We start from the raw sequence: 25,437 nt of genomic DNA, 5'->3' as shown, positions 1-25,437 counted from the left end.
AGGGTTACGGGGAGCGGGCGGGTAAGTGGAGCTGAGTCCACGGCCAGATCAGCCATGATCTTATTAAATGGCGGAGCAGGCTCGAGGGGCTAGATGGTCTACTCCTGGTCCTAATTCTTATGTTCTTATAGCTAAGATGAATATGTTCCAATTCCTGGGACATTGGAACCGGTTCTGGGGGAGGTGGACCAGTACAAACCGGACAGTCGGCACCTGGGCAGGACCGGAACCAATGTCCTAGGGCGAGTGTTTGCTAGTGCTGTTGGGGAGGGGTTAAACTAAATGAAGCAAGACACAAATCACCTTCCGGAAGTACAAGGGGACCGAGAGTCTAGTGAGAAGGAGGAACGGAAGGATATCCTTATTAGGCGGGAAATTGTGTTAGGAAAATTGATGGGGTTGAAGGCCGATAAATCCCTGGGGCCAGATAGTCTGCATCCCAGGGTACTTAAGGAAGTGGCCCTAGAAATAGTGGATGCATTGATGATCATTTTCCAACAGTCTATCGACTCTGGATCAGTTCCTCTGGACTGGAGGGTAACTAATGTAACACCACTTTTTAAAAAGGGAGGGACAGAGAAAGCGTGTAATTATAGACCGGTTAGCCTGACATCAGTGGTGGGGAAAATAATGGAATCAATTATTAAGGATGAAATAGCAGCACATTTGGAAAGCAGTGACAGGATCGGTCCAAGTCAGCATGGATTCATAAAAGGGAAATCACGCTTGACAACTCTTCTGGAATTTTTTGAGGATGTAACTAGTAGAGTGGACAAGGGAGAACCAGTGGATGTGGTGTATTTGGACTTTCAAAAGGCTTTTGACAAGGTCCCACACAAGAGATTGGTGTCCAAAATCAAAGCACATGGTATTGGGGGTAATATACTGACGTGGATAGAAAACTGGTTGGCAGACAGGAAGCAGAGAGTCGGGATAAACGGGTCCTTTTCAGAATGGCAGGCAGTGACTAGTGGAGTGCCGCAGGGCTCAGTGCTGGGACCCCAGCTCTTTGCAATATACATCAATGATTTGGATGAAGGAATTGAGTGTAATATCTCCCAAGTTTGCAGATGGCACTAAACTGGGTGGCGGTGTGAGCTGTGAGAGGGACGCTAAGAGGCTGCAGGGTGATTTGGACAGGTTAGGTGAGTGGGCAAATGCATGGCAGATGCATTATAATATAGATAAATGTGAGGTTATCCACTTTGGTGGCAAAAACAGGAAGGCAGAATATTATCTGAATGGTGACAGATTAGGAAAAGGGGAGTTGCAACGAGACCTGGGTGTCATGGTACATCAGTCATTGAAAGTTGGCATGCAGGAACAGCAGGCGGTGAAGAAGGCAAATGGAATGCTGGCCTTCATAGCGAGGGGATTTGAGTATAGGAGCAGGAAGGTCTTACTGCAGTTGTACAGGGCCTTGGTGAGGGCTCACCTGGAATATTTTGTTCAGTTTTGGTCTCCTAATCTGAGGAAGGACGTTCTTGCTATTGAGGGAGTGCAGCGAAGGTTCACCAGACTGATTCCCGGGATGGCTGGACTGACATATGAGGAGAGACTGGATCAATTGGGCCTTTATACATTGGAGTTTAGAAGGATGAGAGGGGATCTCATAGAAACATACAAGATTCTGATGGGACGGGACAGGTTAGTTGCAGGAAGAATGTTCCCGATGTTGGGGAAGTCCAGAACCAGGGGTCACAATCTAAGGAAAAGGGGTAAGCTATTTAGGACTGAGATGAGGAGAAACTTCTTCACTCAGAGAGTTGTTAACCTGTGGAATTCTCTATCGCAGAGAGTTGTTGATGCCAGCTCATTGGATATATTCAAGAGTGTGTTAGATATGGCCCTTACGGCTAAAGGCAGAGAAAGCAGGAAAAGGATACTGAGGTGAATGATCAGCCATGATCTTATTGAATGGTGGTGCAGGCTCGAAGGCCCGAATGGCCTACTCCTGCACCTATTTTCTATGTTTCTATGTTTCTATAACCCGAACAGCAATCCTCCATCCAAAGTTCCCAGTTCCAACATTAGCTGCAGCCTGAATGCAAAGATGGGCTTTGATTTTGTCAGCATATACATATGATATTGAATACAGGCGATCACCGGATCACAGTAATGCTGATGCTATGTCTAGATTGCCTTTCCCATCACAAGTTTCACCAGATAGGGAAGTGGTGTTCTATTTTTCATACACTGATGAGCTGCCATCCACGTATGTCAAAGGTATGTGATTATATTGCAAATGGATGGCCAAACCAGGTAATAGACAAAGATATACATCCATTCTTCATTCATAGAAATGAATTATCAGTCGATAAAGGTTGTATCATGTGGGGTGCAAGAGTGGTTATACCAAATAAATTCAGGTCCAAATTATAAGGAGACCTCTATGACCATCACCTGGGAATGTGGCTGACCAAGAGCTTTGCACACAGTTATTTATGGTAGCCAGGTCTTGAAAGATATATTGAGTACATCGTGAGTCAGTGTATGACATGTCAATTGGTAAGCAAGCAACGACCATCAGTACCATTGCAGCCATGGAAATGGCCTCCCAGAGTGTGGCAAAGGCTACATATTGATTTTGCTGAGCTAGAAGGACAACAATTGTACATTGTGTGTGTCCGCCACCAGGGAGTGCATTTCCTGAAGTCCCAAGGGATCCCAGCATCCCTTGGGAGCACTGTATATAAGCTGGCCCTGAAGGCCTGTTCCTCACGCTGGAGTGTCTTAATAAAGACTGAGGACACTGTTACTTTAACCTCCCTATGTGCAGCCTCATCTGTGTTAGGAACACAATAACTGGCGACGAGTATACGAATCCAACGCAAAGATGCAGCAAACTGTGTGCATCCTGGAGAAGTTCTCGGAGGGTGAGGACTGGGAAGCCTATGTCGAACGGCTAGACCAGTACTTTGTAGCCAACGAGCTGAACGGAGAAGGAAGCACTGCAAAAAGGAGAGCGGTCCTCCTCACGGTCTGCGGGGCACCGACCTACAGCCTCATGAAGAATCTTCTGGCTCCAGTGAAACCCACAGATAAGTTGTACGAGCAGTTGTGTACACTGGTTCAGGAGCATATTAACCTGAGGGAGAGCGTGCTGATAGCGAGGTGCCAGCGATGTGAAGGTCAGGCAGTGGCAAGCTACATCGCCGAGCTAAGGCGACTTGCAGGACAATGCGAGTTTTCTGGCTACCTGGAGCAGATGCTCAGAGACTTTTTTGGACTGGGCATTGGCCACGAGACCATCCTACGAAAACTTTTGACTGTAGAGACACCGATCCTCAGTAAGGCCATTGCGATAGCACAGGCGTTTATGTCCACCAGTGATAACACCAAACAAATCTCTCAGCACATAAGTGCTAGCAATGTTAATAAATTAACTAGAACCGTGTTTGCGAGCAGAAATGTACAGGGCAGAAACCACGAGTCTGCAACTGCCAGCAAGCCTCAGGTGACCCAGATGATTCAGAATTCCCAACAAAGGATGAATGCAAGGCAATTCACACCTTGTTGGCATTGTGGAGGCTTCCACTCAACCTATTAATGCTGCTTCAAAGGGTATGTTTGCAACAGCTGTGGAACAATGGGGCACCTCCAACGAGCTTGCAGCTAACCACCATGTGGCAGAGGAAGATCGGTCCATGGTGGTTCAAAGCAATTTCGAGCCTGAGAGAGAGGAGGCAGATGCTGAAGTTCACGGGTGGACACATTTTCGACGAAATGTCCACCTATAATGCTAAATGTAAAATTGAATGGCTTACCCGTAGCCATGGAACTGGACACTGGTACTAGCCAAGCCATCATGAGTAAAAAGATGTTTGAGAGACTGTGGTGCAACAAGGCACTTCGACTAGCCCTGAGCCCCATCTATTCAAAAATGGGAATGTACTCCAAAGAGCTCATCACTGTCCTGGGCAGCGCCATGGTCAAGGTCACCTACGAGGGCATGGTGCACGAACTACCGCTCTGGATTGTCCCGGGCGATGGCCCCACACTGCTTGGAAGGAGCTGGCTGGGCAAAATCCGCTGGAACTGGGATGATATTCGAGTGCTATCACATGTCGATGAGGCCTCATGTACCCAGGTTCTTAACAAATTTCCTTCCCTTTTTGAGCCAGGTATTGGAAACTTTTCCGGGGCGAAGGTGCGTATCCACTTGGTCCCAGAGGCACGACCCATTCACCACAAGGCGCGAGCGGTACCTCACATGATGAGGGAGAGAGTGGAAATCGAGCTGGACAGGCTGCAACAAGAGGGCATCATCTCCCCAGTGGAATTCAGCGAGTGGGCCAGCCTGATTGTCCCAGTTTTCAAAAGTTATGGCACGGACAGGATTTGCGGCGATTATAAAGTAACTATTAATCATTTTTCGCTACAGGACCAATACCCGCTACCTAAGGCAGACGACCTATTTGCAACGCTGGCAGGAGGCAAGACATTCACCAAGCTCAACCTGACTTCGGCCTACATGACGCAGGAACTGGAGGAGTCTTCGAAGGGCCTCACCTGCATCAACATGCACAAGGGACTGTTCATCTGCAACAGATGCCCATTTGGAATTCGGTCGGCTGCAGCGATCTTCCAGAGAAACATGGAGAGCCTACTCCTCAAGTCGGTACCACGCACGGTGGTTTCTCAGGACGACATATTGGTCACAGGTCGGGACACCGTCGAGCACCTACAAAACCTGGAGGAAGTCCTCCAACGACTGGATCGCGTAGGGCTGCGGCTGAAGAGGTCGAAATGCGTCTTCATGGCAACAGAAGTGGAGTTTTTGGGGAGAAAGATCATGGCGGACGGCATTCGGCCCACAGATGCCAAGACAGAGGCCATCAGGAACGTGCCCAGGCCACAGAACGTCACGGAGCTGCGGTCGTTCCTGGGACACCTCAACTATTTTGGTAACTTCCTACTGGCGTTAAGCACCCTCTCAGAGCCCCTGCATGTGTTGTTGCATAAAGGTGAGAACTGGGTATGGGGAAAAAAACCAAATAATTGCTTTTGAGAAAGCCAGAAACATTTTATGCTCCAACAGGCTGCTTGTATTGTATAACCCGCGTAAAAGACTTGTGCTAGCATGTGATGCGTCGTCGAACGGAGTCGGGTGTGTATTACAACTAGGTAACATTGCGGGGAAGCTGCAACCTATCGCCTATGCCTCCAGGAGCTTGTCTAAGGCCGAGAGGGCTGACAGCATGATTGAGAAAGAGGCATTAGCATGTGTGTTAGGGGTAAAAAAAATGTTTGGCCTCAAATTTGAGCTGGAAATCGATCATAAGCCCCTGATATCCCTGTTCATTGAAAACAAGGGGATAAATACGAATGCCTCAGCCCGCATACAAAGGTGGGCACTCGCGTTATCAATGTATAACTATACCATCCGCCACAGGCCAGACACCGAGAACTGTGCGAATGCTCTCAGTCGACTACCATTGCCCACCACGGGGGTGGAAATGGCGCAGCCTGCAAACTTGTTAATGGTGGCGCAGCCCGTAGACTTGTTGATGGTCATGGAAGCGTTGAAAATTATAAATCACCTGTCACAGCACGCTAGATTAAGACTTGGACCGGCCAAGATCCTCTGCTGTCTCGAGTAAAAAACTGTGTACTGCATGGGAGCTGAGCCAGCATCCCCATTGAAATGCAAGACCTAATCAAGCCGTTCCAGCGGCAAAAGGACGAGCTGTCCATTCAGGCAGACTGCCTGTTGTGGGGTAACCACGTAGTGCTACCCAAAAAGGGCAGGGAGACGTTCATCTTGGATCTCCACAGCACACACCCGGGTATAGTAATGGTGAAAGCGATAGTCAGATCCCACGTGTGGTGGCCCGGTATCGACTCTGGCTTAGAGTCCTGTGTACGGCAATGCAGCGTATGTGCTCAGTTGAGCAATGCGCCCAGAGAGGCACCACTAAGTTTGTGGTCCTGGCCCTCCAGACCATGGTCAAGGATCCATGTCGACTATGCGGGCCCGTCTCTCAGTAAAATGTTCCTGGTGGTGGTGGATGCTTTTTCAAAATGGATTGAATGTGAAATAATGTCGGGAAGCACCGCCACTGCCATCATTGAAAGCCTGAGGGCCATGTTTGCCACCCACGGCCTGCCTGACATACTGGTCAGTGACAACGGGCCATGTTTCACCAGTGCCGAATTTAAAGAATTCATGACCCGCAATGGGATCAAACATGTCACCTCGGCCCCATTTAAACCAGCCTCTTATGGGCAGGCAGAACGGGCAGTACAAACAATCAAACAGAGCCTTAAACGACTCACAGAAGGCTCACTCCAAACCCGCCTGTCCTGAGTACTGCTCAGCAACCGCACGAGACCCCACTCGCTCACAGGAGTACCACCGGCTGAGCTACTCATGAAAAGGACACTTAAAACCAGACTCTCGCTGGTTCACCCCAACCTGCATGATCAGGTAGAGAGTAGGCGGCAGCAACAAAATGTAAACGATGGTCGCGCCACTGTGTCACGGGAAATTGATCTGAATGACCGTGTATGTGCTAAACTATGGACATGGTCCCAAGTCGATCGCGGGGATGGTGATAGCTAAAGAAGGGAGTAGGGTGTTTGTAGTCAAACTAGACAATGGGCAAATTTGCAGAAAGCACCTGGACCAAACGAGGCTGCGGTTCACAGACTGCCCTGAACAACCCACAGCAGACACCACCTTTTTCGAGGCCACAACACACACCTAAAGGATCAACGACACCATGCCGGACCAGGAAATCGAACCCATCATGCCCAACAGCCTAGCAAGGTCAGGCTCACCCAGCAGCCCTGCAGGGCCAACAACACACCAGCCCAGCGAGGGCACAGCCAACACACCAGAACAGACATTTGTACCGAGGCGGTCCACCAGGGAAAGAAAGGCTCCTGACCGCCTCACCTTCTAAATAGTTTTCACTTTGACTTTGCGGGGTGTGATGTTGTGTATCTGTAAAGCATGCACTCCCATGTTCCGCCACTAGGGAGTGCATCCCCTGAAGTCCCAAGGAATCCCAGCATCCCTTGGGAGCATTGTATATAAGCCGGCCCCTAAGGCCTGTTCCCCACTCTGGAGTGTCTTAATAAAGACTGAGGTCACTGTTACTTTAACCTCTGTGTGTGCAGTCTCATCTGTGTTAGGAACACAATAGTGATTAATAGCCATTCGAAGTGGGTTGAGGTGTTTCCAATGTGGAAAATAACAACAAGTAAAACATTAGACATTTGTGGAGTTTATTTTCTTCATTTGGCCTCCCAGAAGAAATTGTTTCTGATAATGGACCACAATTTTTTTCAGAGAATTTGCACAGTTCATGAACAAAAATGGTGTAAAACATACCAAGGTTCCACCATACCATCCTGCTTCGAATGGTGCAGCAGAGCGCACTGTATAAATTGTAAAACGTGCCCTCATAAAACAAATGTTGGATCCAAATCCAAAGAAACGACAGTTGTCATTGGGGCACAAATTGGCTAATTTTCTAATTACATATCGTAACACTCCTCATACAACTACTGCTAGAACACCAGCAGAGTTGTTTCTTAAATGACAGCCACGAACCAGATTCTCGTTGTTAAAACCAAATTTGGCAGTCCATGGAAGATACACAATTAAGACAGAAAGAGAATCATGATAGAGATAGAGTAAAAGAAAGAAGTGTGAAATTAAATCAGAAGGTGAGAGTGAAGAACCATCACCATAAATGGGTAAAGTGGTTACTAGGAAGAGTGGTGAAGATATGTGGTCCTCGCACATATTTGGTCAAGATGTTTGATAATGGACAAGTTAGGTTTGTTCACATTGATCATATCTTACCTACGGACATGGAAGGAGTTGAAGATGGGAATGATTCAATTATTTCTGACTCATCAGATAGTTTTGATACATCAGTAGTAAATCCTACATCCAATGTACCGGAAACAAATCCAAGAGAAAATCAGAATGTAAGTCTGAGTCCGAGTCAGGAAAACAAAGAGTCTGAAGTTATAGTAAGTTCAAATGAAAATCAAGGAAATTCCATGGAAGAAAACGTTCCTCAGGATGAGCCTCAAATGAATGCAAACGATGGAACGACCTTGTGGGATCTGCAAGAGTAAGTATTACATTGATTTACATGTACTTATGTATTTATATAATTTGATTTGTAACAGTCATGAGTGACTACCAGCAGATGTGAGGTCTTGCACTTTTACCGGGAATGTTTTACTCAAAGCCTGCGGTCATGGTGTACGTCTTTAGTTAAAGAATGATAATAATCATAATAATGATGATTACATCTGTCGGTTATGTGCTGTATCAGTGTCTGTGACAGTACCTAGCAATGATCTCATGCAATGATCTCATGCCATGTCATCCTGTCATCTTTTACAGAAGAAGCTATCGATGATGAAGTCCATGCAGAGGCGAACGGGTCGTGGGGGCCACCAGTCCCCAGCGACATCACAGAGATGGAGGAGCGAGTGCTCGCACTTGTGGGGAAGCACCCCCGGCAGCCATGGACACATCTGCAGACCCTGAAGTGATGCCACGTGAGTAAAGCTTACACCATTGCATGATGTTACATCTATAGATGCCACACCCACTCATATCCGAACAATCATATCTGATTGATGATTTCTAAAAGTGTCGTAGAAATAATGCTGACCTAATGAAAATCATTGCAATGCACAATGTTTTGATGGTCATGAAATATGATGTCTGTGATGATTTTGATAGTGGTGGTGCTTTTGTCGTGCATATGCTGTTTGTAGCGCTGGACTCACCTTGTCACCCTAGCACCCCCTTCTCCTCTAATAACCTCATTTGTGTTTTGCAGCTCAGCCAGCAGCGTGGCCCCAGGCAAAACCACAGAGGCCAGAAGGTGAGGGTGCGGGGCAGGAGTCAGCAGATGATCCTACTACATCTGGTGCTGAGAAGCTCCGATTCTCGCCCGTCAATCCGCTGGGTCTGTTCTCCACGGATGAGAGTGCGGGCTTCGAAGAACCTGCATTGCCATGCTCCAGAAGCCATTCCATCTCAAGGCCATCTTGTGGTCCTCCGGTCATTCCCGCCTCCACTCTGGAGGAACCAGCCCCAAGCACCTCTCCACAGGGCACCCCATTTGTCCCCAGGATGGCGCCGACCCCGCGGAGGCCTCATGGACGCAGCAGGTCTGTTCCACGAGCGCGACGTGACGGTGGAGAGATGCTACAGTTGTCCAGGCAGACTGTAGATATTGGTGACCAGCTCATCGAAGCATTCGGGGGCATATCCCGACAGCTGGCCACCATGACCGAGTACATTCCCTGGATGCAATAGCCAGGAACACTGCTGCCACAGGCCTCCCAGTGGTTCCTGAGCACGGCACTGCACCCCTAGGTTCCGCACCACCACTGTGAGCGACAGATGAGAGCAAGGACCAAGATCCTGCTTCTGCATCAGAGAATGTTGCCCCCTCAGCACCCCCCGCTCCCGTACCCATGCAACAACCAAATCTGCCTTCATCCCCCTCAATGAGGCACCGCCTGAAGAGCTGCTCGGCCAGGCGCCGTGGAGCGAGGAGGGGAAGGGGTAGAGGTGGGGAGAAGAAGGGGAGAGGGGAAGGAAAGTGAGGCGCATGTCCGCAGGTGTTGGCTGTGTTATATCTCCATCTAGGTGTATGCAATTTGCTGTAATGTATGGGGGCTGGGTCCATGCTCCTGCTTTGCCTTTGTATTCTGTGTTGCTGGACATGTTGAACATGTGATTTATGTCAATGGTGGAAAAAGTGGGGTGTGGGCGGGGGTTGGGTGTTACTGGCTGTGATGCTTATGATTGCAGACCAATGTTGGTATTAAATTTTTGTAATTGAACAAAACCTTGTAGCGCATTGTCTCCAATAGCTGGACCATTACACACTGGTAATTCCTTACCATGAAAGGGTTAAATACAACTTAACAGCAATCAACGTAAACTTTAACTGGCACCAAGGTGATAGGCACCATTGATGTCTGAGCTGCGCACACACAGCAGTGTGTCAGCGTTGTCACTCACATCAGCGCTCTTTCAGGCAAATGTTTCAGATATCAACTCCTCACAAGAGTGGGACTTAACAAATGCCAGCCACACCGGGTAGTTCCGCTTTTTGTGGGCGTTTTTTTGAGCGAGCGATATTGTGGGTGATATGTGTGCAAGGTGGTGAAATCGACGATGGGCGATCTCCATGGCTGCTAGTTTGGGTAAATATGCTCTTTATGACAAAAAACAGTGGGCGGGCGTTCATATTGAATCTCAGCGTTAATTCCGTGCGGATAGTAACGCTGAGCAATATTATGGGTGTTGATTTCGCCCATTTAGCTGATTCCGCCAAAACAAAGTGGACGGGCGGTAATATTTTTTCCCGGTATTAACCACATGGGGAAAGTAACGCTCACTGACAAGTTTTCTAAAAATGCCCGTCAGTTTCCATTTTGTACCAAAATGGGTGATATATGGACGTTATACGTCATTTCAGCAGTAAAATGGGCATTAAGTGGGAGTTAAGCCTGCAAAAAAAGTGGAGGTTTTAGCCCATAGAATCTTATAGCACAGAACAAAGCCATTTGGCCCATCATGTGTGTGCTGCTCTTTGAAAGAGCTATCCAATTAGTCCCACGCTCCTGCTTTTTTCCCCACAGCCTATGTTCCCGTTAAGCTACGCAGCAGCACAGCAGTCTGGAGGTGCCACACAGGTCACTTGCTGGCTGTTCAATGAAAAAAAACACACCTGTGCGATAATTTGAATGGGTCATGCACCCAAATAAAATTAGCAGGATCATTGCTCGTAGCCCTGCAAATTTTTCCTTTTCAAATATAAATCCAATTCCAATCTTATAGGTTCCCATCCCAATTTCAGCCTTCAGCTCCATCGATAGTACCACACAAAAATATATTTTTTTACCTACCTCCGCTTCTTGATCGACAGATTTTACAGCACAGATTGGCCACAAAAAATGCCTTCAAGATCCTATCTATGTAATAGAGCCCCAATTTTAATGTATTCTTGAGGCTCCAGTTCAAGTCACTCACAGGGCTGGTAAAAATCCGTCCAGTAAGTCAAACACTAGATGCCGTATTCAGCACTGACAAGTCAACACCTACGCCAGCAGTGGGAAGAGGTCACAGGGGAGGTCAATACCAGGAGCTTAGCTCCCAGGACATGGCTGCTATGCCTTGGAAAGTTCAATGACTTTAAGAGTTATTAAAAGAAGAATATTGCTCTCTTACTCTCTGCTCACATCTCCACCACCTCCTGCATCACTACTCACAATGTGCCCCTCTCCACTTCCCTTCACTCTCCTATAATCACTGCACTTCACTCCACCTACTTATCCTCATACTCACACACTCCCCACATCTTACACACTGTATGCCAACTATTCTCTACACACCTAACAAGACCGGCACTAACACGTGTCCTTCTTTCTTGAAGGAGAAGGTTTTGCACAACTCCAAACAGGAGGCTGCCTCAAGAGGCCGAGCCCGCCTGAAACCCTATCTCCTGTCAAAGTAAATGTGCTGGCCATTATGGGTAATGGGAGGCTCATGGCTATGGCAATGCTAGAGGGGAAGTTGCGCAGGGTTCCTTCACACCTTATCCTTTTTTCCCTTCTTACCTCTGTCTCACCTTACACAAACTGACACACTGTATGTGCTTTGGATAGGATAAATAAGATCAGAGTTAAACGCGTGGCTCAAAGACTGATGTGGGAGAAATTGGTTTTGGTTCATGGGGCACTGGCGCTAGTACTGGGGTAAGAGGGAGCTGTTCTGTTGGGACGGGCTCCATTTAGACTGTGCTGGGACGAGGGTCCTGGTGAATTGAATAATTAGAGCTGCAGGGCCCAAGTTTGCCCCCACGGTTAGAACGGCACACCTCACTTTTTAAGAACAGAAACGGCACCTTTTACCTTCATATTCTCCCCACAGTCCGATCGATCCAGGCCCTTGGCGCGGCGCAGCAGGATGCGTGGGGGGCGGAGCCAGGTCCCGGCGCTGAAAACAGTGCCGGGACCTCTGCACATGCATGCTAAAGAGTGCGCACATGTGCAGTAGCTCCTCGCAGTCCGAATCTCTGCAGGCTGTGTGTGAGGGGCCCGAAGCACGCCGCCTCTAGCCCTGGCTGAATGAGCTCTCCCGATGCTGCGTTCATGTGAACAGACCCCCAATGGCTCCAGCAGCATTATTTCAATGGCTGTGCCAATGTGTGGGCGCAGGTTTTGATTTAAAGTATCTTGAATATTTTGTGAGAAGATTGGGATCTTTACAGCATAACTTGCCAAAGGCTTTTTTGTCAACCAACAAGTCAAAGGCAGGAGATGCTCGGCAACAGGGTTAATGTGCGTGTGGAACACATGAAGCATTCAGAGAGTGGGGACGGCTTCATGCTGGGTGTGAAAGTGAAGGAACAGGCCAGGAGGGGGCGAGGCAGATGGGGACCTGGCTCGAGCTGAATTACCAAGCTGGCTGAGGCCAGAAAAGCAAACTTTGAACGAACCAAGGCGAACAACCAACAGCTGCTGGCACCAATCCAGTATCGGTTCGTGGCGTTATTATGTTGACCAAATCGAATACATTTCGTGTGTGTGTGTGTCTCTCTATCTCAAAATATCCCCCCTCCCACCCCTACTGTCAGAAACAGAGAGAGACACTGACAGAAACACAGAGGGAGAGACCGACAGAAACAGAGAGAGACTGACAGAAACAGAGAGAGAGACTGACAGAAACAGAGAGAGAGAGAGAGACTGACAGAAACACAGAGAGACTGACAGAAACACAGAGAGAGAGACTGACAGAAACATAGAGAGAGACTGACAGAAACACAGAGAGAGAGACTGACAGAAGCACAGAGAAAGAGACTGACAGAAACACAGAGAGAGACACTGACAGAAACAGAGAGAGAGAGACTGACAGAAACACAGAGAGAGACTGACAGAAACACAGAGAGAGAGACTGACAGAAGCACAGAGAAAGAGACTGACAGAAACACAGAGAGAGAGTCTGACAGAAGCACAGAGAAAGAGACTGACAGAAACACAGAGAGAGAGTCTGACAGAAACACAGAGAGAGACTGACAGAAACAGAGAGAGAGAGACTGACAGAAACACAGAGAGAGACTGACAGAAACACAGAGAGAGAGACTGACAGAAACACAGAGAGAGAGTCTGACAGAAACACAGAGAGAGACTGACAGAAACAGAGAGAGAGAGACTGACAGAAACACAGAGAGAGACTGACAGAAACAGAGAGAGAGAGACTGACAGAAACACAGAGAGAGACACTGACAGAAACAGAGAGAGAGAGACTGACAGAAACACAGAGAGAGACTGACAGAAACACAGAGAGAGAGACTGACAGAAGCACAGAGAAAGAGACTGACAGAAACACAGAGAGAGAGTCTGACAGAAACACAGAGAGAGGCTGACAGAAACAGAGAGAGAGAGACTGACAGAAACAGAGAGAGAGGCTGACAGAAACACAGAGAGACTGACAGAAACACAGAGAGAGGCTGACAGAGACACTGACAGAGACACCTTCTCTTCACATAAAGGTAGGATTTCTATTTTTTATTTGTTATTGATTAGTTGCTTATTACTTTGGTGTTGGTGCTTTAGGTGCAGGGTTCCTTCTATTTTTTATTTGTTAATTAATTGCTTATAACTTTTTGTGCTTCGTTTAGTGGTTTGTAAGTCTTGGTGCAGGTCATCTCAGCTTCCTTGTATTTTTTATTTGTTATTGAATGCTTATTTTTGTGCTTTATTTAGTGCTTGGTGCTTTAAATGTACTGTTTTGTTTAGTGCTTAGTGCTTTAAATGTACTTATGCTTCTTTAATGTTGTTGTGAAGGTGTTTAGTGCTTTGCAAAATCCTCTAACTTCCTTTCCCCCACCCCCGCCATCTCTGGCTACTTGCGCTGATTAAATCTCCGCAAAGTTTTTTGAGCGTACAAAAGTGGCCACATACGCTAGACTAAGTTAGTTTGGAGTAACTTTTCGCTGACTAAACTTGCTTAAATGGCCAAAACAGGCGTAAGTGGCTGGTAACGCCCACTTTTGAAAAGAAAACTGAACTAAGAAGAAACTGAACTAACTCACATAAACTGGAGCAAACTAAATGTGGAGAATTGCGATTTTTAAGAGGGTTCAGGTGAGCAGAAATTTAAAAAGTCAAAGGACAAGGAGAAGGCAATAGAGTAAGGTAGCACTGGGGGAAATGAAAACCAGAGCGTGACAGGAAGGGATAGGTGTATTAACATAAAAGTGTATCAGAAAGTGGGGTCAAAGCAGGAAAAAATGGTAAAAAAAACAAATTTAAAAGCTCTTTATCTGAATGCACGCAGCATTGATCATAAAATAGATGAAATGACGGCACAAATAGTTACAAATGGATATGATCTGATAGCCATTACAGAGACGTGGCTGCAAGGTGACTGCGTGCTGTTTGGGTCTTCGTATTTAAGGAAGGATATATTTGCATTGGAGGCTGTTCAGAGAAGGTTCTCTAGGTTGATTCTGGAGATGAGGGGGTTGACTTATGAAGATAGGTCGAGTAGGTTGTGTCTATACTCATTGGAGTTCAGAAGAATGAGGTGATCTTATTGAAACATATAAGATAATGAGGGGGCTCGACAAGGTGGATGCAGAGAGGATATTGCCACTTATAGGGGAAACTAAAACTAGGGAGCATAGTCTCAAAATAAGGGGTTGCCCATTTAAAACTGAGATGAGGAGGAATTTTTTCTCTCAGAGTTGTAAATCTGTGGAATTCTCTGCCCCAGAGAGCTGTAGAGGCTGGGTCATTGAATATATTTAAGGCGGAGATAAACAGATTTTTGAGCGATAACAGAATAAGGGGTTATGGGGAGCAGGCAGGGAAATGGAGCTGAGTCCATGATCAGATTAGCCATGATCTTATTAAATGGCGGAGCAGGCTCGAGGGGCCAAATGGCCGACTCCTGCTTCTATTTCTTATGTTCTTATGTGACCAAGACTGGGAACTAAATATTCAGGGGTATTTGACAATTCGGAAGGACAAACAGAAAGGAAAAGGAGGTGGGGCAGCACTGTTAATAAAGGATGAGATCAGTGTGAAAGTGAGAAATGATATTGGCTCAAAAGAGCAAGATGTTGAAACAGTTTGGGTGGAGATAAGGAATAATAAAGGGAAAAAGTCACTGGTGGGCATAGTCTATAGGCCCCCTAAAAGTAGCTACACTGTTGGACGGAGTATAAATCAAGAAATAATGGAGGCTTGTAAAAAAGGAACGGCAATAATCATGGATGATTTTAACCTTCATATTTATTGGACAAATCAAATTGGCCAGGGTAGCATTGAAGAAGAGTTCATAGAGTGTATCCAGGATAGTTTCCTTGATCAGTACGTTGTGGAAACAATCAGGGAGCAGGCTATCTTAGATCTGGTACTGTATAATGAGACAGGATTAATAAACAATCTCCAAGTAAAGGATCCTCTTGGAATGAGTGACCATAACATGATTGAATTTCAAATTCAGTTGGAGGGTGAGAAAGTTGGATCTCAAGCCAGTTTTCCAAGCTTAAACAAAGGAGACTACAAAGGTATGAAGACAGAGTTGGCGGAAGTGGACTGGGAAAATACATTAACGTGTGGGACACTTGAGGAGCAGTGGCAGACTTTTAAGGAGATATTTCATAACTTTCAACAATAATATATCCCAATGAGAAGGACTGTAGGAGAAGGGATAACCATCCGTGGCTAACAAAGGAAATAAGGGATGGTATCAAATTGAAAACAACGGCATATAAAGTGGCCAAAACTAGTGATGGCCAGAGGATTGCGAAATGTTTAAAAGCCAACAAAGAACGACTAAAAAATAATAAGGAAAGGGAAGATAGATTATGAAAGCTCGAGGGACCAAATGGCCTACTCCTGCTCCTGTTTCTTATGTTCTTATGTTCTTTCACCAGCCACTCATGTCTCTTTACTCTCCCTTCACACTAAAAGCTAACCCTTATCCCTCTCTTTCAATTCCGGTTCTGAAGATGTAGCAATACCTCTCAGAAAGTGGAAGCCAGCCTTCCTGAAGATGCACCATCGCTCCATCTGACTCTCGCAAGCATCAGCTCAGAGACAGGCACTATACTGCGCAAAGGCTAGAGGTGGTGTTCACATGGTGAATCACTGGGCACAAGTATGCAGAACCAAAGGCAGAGGTATGTGTTGCCACATATGCCAGCTCACCAGAGAGCAAGATAGTATAATGGCTCTGCTGCAGAGGACTCAGATGCTGACTTTGAGAGCCCAGGCTACCGAAGAGGCTACTGAAGAAATCCTAGGTGCATTGGACAGCCTACCAGCAAGCTTGTGTATAATGTCGCAGAGCCTGGAGGAGTCCAGCTCCAACTTGTGTCAAGGCTTTGTGCAGAGCATGGAGCCCATCCTAGATCACATGATCAGCTTCACGAACACCACAATGGAGCCCACCATGTTAGAGCCTCTGCTAACAGCTTCCATGACAGCTAACACTCTCTTTACCCAAGGTAGGATATACTTGCCTTGGAGGAAGTACAACAAAGGTACACCAGACAGATTACTGGGATGGGAGGATTGTCCTATGATGAGAGATTGAGGAGACTAGGCCTATGTTCCCTAGAATTTGGAAGAATGAGAGGTGATCTCATTGAAACATATAATATTCTTACAGGACTTGGCAGGGTAGATGTAGGGAGGATGTTTCCCCTGGCTGGAGAGTCTAGAACTAGGGTCACAGTCTCAGAATAAGGGGGTCACCCATTTAGAACTGGTTGTGAATCTCTGGAATTCTCTACCCCAGAGAGCTGGGATGCTCAGTCATTCATTCAGTATATTCAAGACAGAGATCGATAGTTTTTTGGATATTAAAGAAATCAAGGGATATGGGGATAGTGCAGAAAGGTGGAGTTGAGGTAGAAGATCAGCCATGATCTCATTGAATGGCACAGCAGGCTCAACGGGTCGTATGGCCTACTCCTGCTCCTATTTCTTAGGTTCTTAACACTCTTGCGATGGAAGCTCAGACGGCTACCATCTTGGCTTTGTGGACCAGTGTTGACAGAGGCTTCCAACACATAACATTACTCCAGTACTGTGATCTCGCACAGAGCACCAGGAGAGTGGCTTTGGTCCCATCAGAATGGCACCTGCTGTCCTCTCTCAAGACGACAGCATGCCTGCTCCCCAACCACCCATTCCAGCAGTGCCCTTGTTAGTACAACACAGCCAGCAGGGCCAGATTACATCAGCCTACATCTAGATGCTGCTGCCTGCAGCCAGGACCTCAGGGCCCAGAGTGACTTCTCAAGGCCGCTCACCAAGGAAATCTGGTGTCCTCAATGGTAGCCTTTCACCTCCCAAGCTGTAGCCACTGAAGAAACACATCATAGGAGCACTCGGATAGGGAAAGAAGCACAAAAGGCAGTCATTAAGGGTTTGTATAATGCTGATTCATAATTACTACTGTTAACTATTAGATACAGTGGAATTGAATTGTTCAATAAATATGTTTTTTGTTCTGAATTTGGTGCTGGTGTTTATATTGGTAGTGAAGTGAAGCAAGACCTAAAAAGCTGGACTGAAAGATGGTAATCAGATGGTGGTAGCAAGGACAGTTGAGATTAAATTGTGGATTGTTGATATATTGGTGATGGGAGGGTTGGTTCAGGTGAAATATTCTTCAATGAGCTGCTCTCTAAGAGCTCTAACAATTCGGGGCATAGGTGATCAATCCAGATTTTGCTCCTGCTGCACCTCTTGTTGCCCAGGTAGTGAGTGGTATGGAGTGGTTTCTCATGATGGCAAACTTATAGAGCATGCAGCAGATGATCACAAATCGAGATGCCCATTCAGCTCCTCCCAAATTTTCCGCACAGTGGAACGTTTCTTGAGCACGCCAACTGTCTAGTCGATGACATTTCTAGTGACAATATGGCTTTCGTAGGCCAGCTCTGCAGTTGCGTCCAAGTTCATGACAGGAGTCATGAGTCAAGTATGAAGAGGATAGCTCATCACCCAGAAGCCGGCCTGTAACCTGATGGGCTGGTTGGATCAAAGGCAGCACAGAGGACAAGAAAAGCAGCAGCGCACCATCGAATTTCTAGGCCACAGTGTTGCCACTGCCAGATCACACTTACTGAAATCCATATTGCTGCTCCTCCTTTCCCAATTTCCCTATGCTTTATAAAGATCCTAGAGCCTGGAATATTTAGCTACCAGTGTCAGCTGTGTCTCAGTTGGTAGCACCCTCGCCTGTGAGTCTGATGATTGTAGGTTCAAGTCCCGTTCCAGAGACTTAAGCACAAAAATCTAGGTTGACACTTCAATGCAGTACTGAGGGAGTGCTGCAGTGTTGGAGGTGCCGTCTTTCAGGTGAGATATTAAACCGAGGCCCTATCTGCTCTCTCAGGTGGATGTAAAAGATCACATGGCACGATTTCAAAGAAGAACAGAGGAGTTATCCGTGGTGTCCTGGCCAATATTTTTCCCTCAATCAATATTTTTAACAATCATGCCAGCTTGTAGTCAGGTCTCTAAGTGGCAGTACATCATACCTCTCATTATAAGAAGTCTTCTCAAAGCATGTGATTAATCCCGATTATAAAGGAGTAAACGTAGTTTAGGTAAACTGTTTCATAGACCGATGCAGTGACAGTTATTTAATTTGACTTCTTCAAAACTTTTTATAATAGAATTGTAAATTATGCTAGAATTCAACTATCATTCAAACTTCTCATCAATTGAAAGGACAATTGTCATGTACGTAACCATCATGCAACGGTATTCTTCATGTAACTGTAACCTTCATACAACTCCTGTACTTATACCCTAGAAATGCACACCCTGACCACAGGGGGTGAACTTGTGGGAGACACTCCTCACCTGGGTTTCCAGGTATAAAAGGGGAGGTCCCACCCCAGGGTCAGACTCCTTGGTCCTGGGAATAAAGGTTAAGGTCACGTAGTGACTGAGTCTGCAGCACGTGCCTCGTGTGAGTTTGTAGTACGGTGCAGGGACACCACAAAAATGACCCGTGTTTCACCAGCCATGAATTCCAGGAGTTTATGTCGGGCAATGGTATCAAGCACGTCCGAACAGCGCCGTTCAAGCCGGCTTCCTATGGCCAGGCGGAACGGGCGGTCCAAGTCATAAAACAGGGCATGCTACGCATCCAAGGACCTCCCTTCAGTACCGCCTACTGCGCTTCCTGCTGGCCTACAGGTCCCGCCCGCACTCGCTCACGGGAGTCCCGCCAGCGGAACTCCTCATGAAACGCACGCTTAAAACGCGTCTGTCCCTTATTCACCCAGCCCTGGCAGACATTGTTGAGGGCAAGCGCCAGTCCCAAACTGAGTTCCATGATTAAAACTCAAGGGAGAGGTGTATAGAAATGGATGACCCTGTATTTGTTCTTAACCATGCTTTGGGACCCAAGTGGCTTGAGGGCACAGTAATTGGCAAAGAAGGGAATAGGGTCATGGTGATCAGACTAAACAAAGTGCAGATATGCCGCAAACACTTGGACCAAGTAAAGAAAAGGTTCAGCATCGACACGGAGGAACCTGAAGAAGAGCATGAGATGTCACCCACACCACTGCTAGTGGACGAGCAACAAGGACAATCCACAGCATGCACAGTCCCTGCGTCCAGCCCAGAAAGGCCGGAATCACCTCAGGTGACAGAGACACGTGCTGAGGTTCAGCCACAAGAGCCACAACTGCAGCGCTCCACGAGAGAGCGCCGACCACCTGAAAGACTTAACCTTTGACACAAAAAGACGTAAGGGGGGAGGTGATGTCATGTATGTAACCATCATGCAACGGTAATCTTCATGTAACTGTAACCTTCATGCAACTCCTGTACACTGTACCTATACCCTAGAAATGCACATCCTGACCACAGGGGGTGAACTTGTGGGAGACACTCCTCACCTGGGTTTCCAGGTATAAAAGGGGAGGTCCCACCAGGGTCAGCACTCCTTGGTCCTGGGAATAAAGGTTAAGGTCACGTAGTGACTGTGTCTGCAGCACATGCCTCGTGTGAGTTTGTAGTACAGTGCAGGGACACCACAAAAATTCTTGTAGTTGCAAACTTCTTAATGACTACAGGCACAAAAAATTAATAATACAGTACCTCTAGTTTGAGCTGAGTATGCAAAAGATAAAAAAAGAATCTATCATTCACCATATCGAATTTGGTGACGCAATAAATACTTCAAAGCTCCAAGTATGAATATATTCAAGATCAGTTGAACTGATGCAGATGCTTGCAATTTATTGCCTGTAAGGTCTTTTAAATTATATAATACTCAAAGCCCAGAGGAAAACAGTTTATACTGGTATAATTGAAATCTGAAGCATAACTATAACCTGGGAAGTTGTGTGCTGGCTGTGCAAAGTGGCTAAGTTAACAATCAACAGGACATTGGAGGCACATTGTGAAGAAGTATTTGTCTGCCTAATGGAACAAATTCGAAATGGATCGAGTGCATCATATTAAACTCGTGCATGACATCCATCACCGTGGAGAGTCTGCGTACGGTTTTCGCGACCCACAGCTTGCCGGACATCCTCGTCAGCGACAATGGCCCGTGTTTGATCAGCCATGAACTCAATGGATGGCGGTGCAGACTCGAAGGGCCGAATGGCCTACTCCTGCACCTATTTTCTATGTTTCTATGTTTCTCAGAAATGTTACATTCCCATATCCATTAACCTTGGGAAACAAAATTTAAATTACAAACAAATGATATAATGCACTTATTGCAAACCTAGAATCAAAATTTAATTACACTTTGAAGTCACAAGAGGTAAAAACCACTCTGACATCACCTAAAGCAACACAAATGCATTAAATATTCGACATAGTTTGCAGCTGAAAGCATTAAAGGGAAGGAAAAATATACAGATATAACATAAGAACATAAGAATTAGGAACAGGAGTAGGCTATCTAGCCCCTCGAGCCTGCTCCGCCATTCAACAAGATCATGGCTGATCTGGCCGTGGACTCAGCTCCACTTACCCGCTCGCTCCCCGTAACCCTTAATTCCCTTATTGGTTAAAAATCTATCTATCTGTGACTTGAATACATTCAATGAGCTAGCCTCAACTGCTTCCTTGGACAGAGAATTCCACAGATTCACAACCCTCTGGGAGAAGAAATTCCTTCTCAACTCGGTTTTAAATTGGCTCCCCCGTATTTTGAGGCTGTGCCCCCTAGTTCTAGTCTCCCCGACCAGTGGAAACAACCTCTCTGCCTCTATCTTGTCTATCCCTTTCATTATTTTAAATGTTTCTATAAGATCACCCCTCATCCTTCTGAACTCCAATGAGTAAAGACCTAGTCTACTCAATCTATCATCATAAGGTAACCCCCTCATCTCCGGAATCAGCCTCATGAATCGTCTCTGTACCCCCTCCAAAGCAAGCATATCCTTCCTTAAGAAAGGTGACCAAAACTGCACGCAGTACTCCAGGTGCGGCCTCACCAATACCCTGTACAGTTGCAGAAGGACCTCCCTGCTTTTGTACTCCATCCCTCTCGCAATGAAGGCCAACATTCCATTTGCCTTCCTGATTACCTGCTGCACCTGCAAACTAACTTTTTGGGATTCATGCACAAGGACCCCCAGGTCCCTCTGCACCGCAGCATGTTGTAATTTCTCCCCATTCAAATAATATTCCCTTTTACTGTTCTTTTTCCCCAAGGTGGATGATCTCACACTTTCCGACATTGTATTCCATCTGCCAAACATTAGCCCATTCGCTTAACCTATCTAAATCTCTTTGCAGCCTTTCTGTGTCCTCTACACAACCCGCTTTCCCACTAATCTTTGTGTCATCTGCAAATTTTGTTACACTTCACTCTGTCCCCTCTTCCAGGTCCATCTATGTATATTGTAAACAGTTGTGGTCCCAGCACCGATCCCTGTGGCACACCACTAACCACCGATTTCCAACCCGAAAAGGACCCATTTATCCCGACTCTCTGCTTTCTGTTCGCCAGCTAATTCTCTATCCATGCTAATACATTTCCTCTGACTCCGCGTACCCTTATCTTCTGCAGTAACCTTTTGTGTGGCACCTTATCGAATGCCTTTTGAAAATCTAAATACACCACATCCATCGGTACACCTCTATCCACCATGCTTGTTATATCCTCAAAGAATTCCAGTAAATTAGTTAAACATGATTTCCCCTTCATGAATCCATGTTGCGTCTGCTTGATTGCATTATTTCTATCTAGATGTCCCGCTATTTCTTCCTTAATGATAGTTTCAAGCATTTTCCCTACTTCAGATGTTAAACTAACCGGCCTATTGTCTGCCCCCTTTTTTAAACAGGCATTACATTAGCTGCTTTGCTGTTGTTTAAAATTTCCTCAATCTTCTATTTTCCCACTAACCTTGGCCACCTTATGCGCATTGGTTTTTAATTTGATACTCGCCTTTATTTCCTTGGTTATCCACGGCTGGTTATCCCTTCTCTTACCGCCCTTCTTTTTCACTGGAATATATTTTTGTTGAGCACTATGAAAGAGTTCCTTAAAAGTCCTCCACTGTTCCTCAATTGTGCCACCGTTTAGTCTGTGTTTCCAGTCCACTTTATATATATTCTATATTCCCCTCCTTTAAAATATAAAGTTAAAAAAGTATTAAAAGTCTCCAGCTCTTAGGGCCCAAATTTCCCTAACCTCTTTTTCTGGCACCCGCACTCGATCTACGCCGCTTTTGCTTGCCTCCAAGCGCACTGAAAAAAGACCTCCGTAATTTGGCTGCTCCCCAGCCTCTCCTCCGTCGTGGCGCAGCGTGGTCCAATGGATTAGGGGCGGAGCCAGGTCCCGGCGCTGAAAACAGTGCCGGGACCTCTGCACATGCGCGCTAGAGTCTGCGCACATGTGCAGTAGCTCTGGCAGGCTGTTTCTGCAAATGCACACTGCAAACTGTGTGGGAGGGGTCCAAAGCACACCGTCCCTAGCCCTGGCCGAATGGGCTCCCTCATCAGCGGTCCGCTGTGTTCCCTAAGGTAAGATTTCTATTTTTTATTTGTTATTTACTGATTGATTTTGGTGCTTTAGGTGCAGGGTTCCTTCTATTTTTTTATTTGTTATTTATTGATTACTTATTACTTTGGTCTTGGTGCTTTAGGGGCAGGGTTCCTTCTATTTTATTTGTTAATTCATTGCTTATTACTTTTTGTGCTTTGTTTGGCACTTGGTGGTGCTTTAAATGTAGTTACTTGCGCCGATTCCTTAACTGTAAGTAAGGTCTTTCTGTACGGACAAAAGTGGACACATATGCTGCCCTAAGGTAGTTTAATACAACTTTTTTCTGGCCAAATTGACATAAATGGTGTAAGTGGCTGGGAATGCCTCCTTTTGAAAAAAAAAGACCCAACAAAAAACCTAACTGACTCACTTACACTGGCGCAAATTAAATGGCCATATTTGCAACTAAAAAGATACACCAGAAAAATGAAATTACACCAAAAAAAAATGGTGCAATTCATGGGGAAATTTGGGCCCTTAAAATGCATCTTAGATTTCATCTGCGTTTGCAGCTCCATGAAAAACTGCAGTTTCAGGTATTTTGCCTCTTTTTGCAGGGAGATGTTCTGTTAATCTCAGTTGCAGCTACCTCAGAGAATGGCACCGTAAGGAATCCCATAAATTGTCACTCAGGCTAATCCTGGCTGCCAATACCGAAACATCCAAGAAGGCCAACAATACCAACTAGGTATCTTTGAGACAAAGAAGGTATCTTTGAGGCCAAGATCTTCTGCTCAATAGTTGTACTGGTCCATGTGGACACCACTTACCCCATCCCATTTTCATACTCAGCTAATTTATTTAATGGTGGTTGGTTTCTGCACCAGTAAGGCCAATGAATAAAGCAAGGATGGCAGGAGGACAGAAATCTTAGTGCTGCTGCTGGATTTAACATACTGCAGCAGCTTTAAAAAAAGACTGAAACACTTGCATTTATATAGCGCCTTTCACAACCTCAGGTCGTCCCAAAGCGCTCTACATCCAATGAAGTACTTCTGAAGTGTAGTCACTGTTGTAATGTAGGAAACGCGGCAGCCAATACACAGCAAGCTCCCATAAACAGCAATGTGAAAATGACCAGATAATCTGTTGATTGAGGGATAAATATTGGCCAGAACACAAAGGATAACTCCCCTGCTCTTTCTTTGAAATAATGTCATGATGGGATCAGTTCCGTCCTCCTAAGGGGGCAGACGGGACCTCGTTTTAACGCATCATCCAGAAGACGGCACCTATGACAGTGCAGCACTCCCTCAGTACTGCACTGGAGTATCAGCCTAGATTTTTGTGCTCAAGTCTCTGGAGTGGGACTTGAACCCACAACCTTCTGACAGAAAGGCAAGGGTGCTACCACAGAGCCACGGCTGACACAGGTGAAATTCCAAGTGTGTGGGTGTCCAACACATTTTTGTCCATCACACCTATCTACATGCAAATTAAATTTTTGTGTCACAATTCAAAAATAAAGACAATCATTTGTAATCCACTTAATAATGCATAGAATGTACAACATACAGAAATTACCCACTGACACAGAAATCAGAATTTCGGAAGATGCTGATTAACCTTAGCAATCATACTTAAAAAGAAAAGTTATTTAATCTTCTAGCACTGAAGATATAAATTTACAGACACTTTGCAATCTGCAAAATTCCCATAACAAACAATTTTTGAAGTGTTTCTTACCTGAACTTATGATTACTTAACAACAGATAGCCATTATGGACTAAAACTTCGGTAGTGCAGTACCCCTTGTATGAGCGTTACGAGTACCAAATTGGGTCAGACACCTAAATCTGTTTGAACACCAACATTTAATAGTTTTTCATCATTTAAAAATATTTTGTTTTTCTATTCTTCCTACCAAAATGAATAACCTCACATTTCCCCACATTATACTCCATCTGCCAACCTATTGCCCACTCACTTCACCTGTCTATATCCCTTTGCAGACTCTGAGTCCTCTGCACAGCTTGCTTTCCAACCTAACTTTGTATCATCAGCAAACTTGGATACAATGCACTCAGTTTCTTCATCTAAGTCATTAATATAGATTTTAAATAGCTGAGGCCTAAGCACTGATCCTTGCAAAACACCACTGCCAGACGGAAAATTACCCATTTATCCCTACTCTCTGTTTTCTGTCCGTTAACTAATCCTCTCTCCATGCTAATATATAACCTCAACCCCATGAGCCCTAATCTTGCATAGCAACCTTTTATGTGGCACCTTATCGGATGCCTTTTGGAAATCCAAATATACTGCATTCACTGGTTTCCCCTTCAACTACCCTGCTCGATACATGCTCAAAAAACTCTTAATATATTTATTACACATGATTTCCCTGTCATAAAACCATGTTGACTCTAGCTTTTTTAAATTCC

The 25,437-nt window shown here is 45.8% G+C and overlaps 1 protein-coding gene across 1 annotated transcript in view; it reads right to left on the bottom strand.

Moving 5' to 3' along the window:
• The window catches only part of slc36a4 (solute carrier family 36 member 4), a 457,837-nt gene that overhangs the window by 133,479 nt on the left and 298,921 nt on the right, over positions 1-25,437 (bottom strand). The window lies entirely within an intron of this gene.

This window comes from Pristiophorus japonicus, chromosome 10 (assembly GCF_044704955.1).
Source record: "Pristiophorus japonicus isolate sPriJap1 chromosome 10, sPriJap1.hap1, whole genome shotgun sequence".
Taxonomy (NCBI): domain Eukaryota; kingdom Metazoa; phylum Chordata; class Chondrichthyes; family Pristiophoridae; genus Pristiophorus; species Pristiophorus japonicus.
This window is presented reverse-complemented; position numbering and strand designations above follow the sequence as displayed.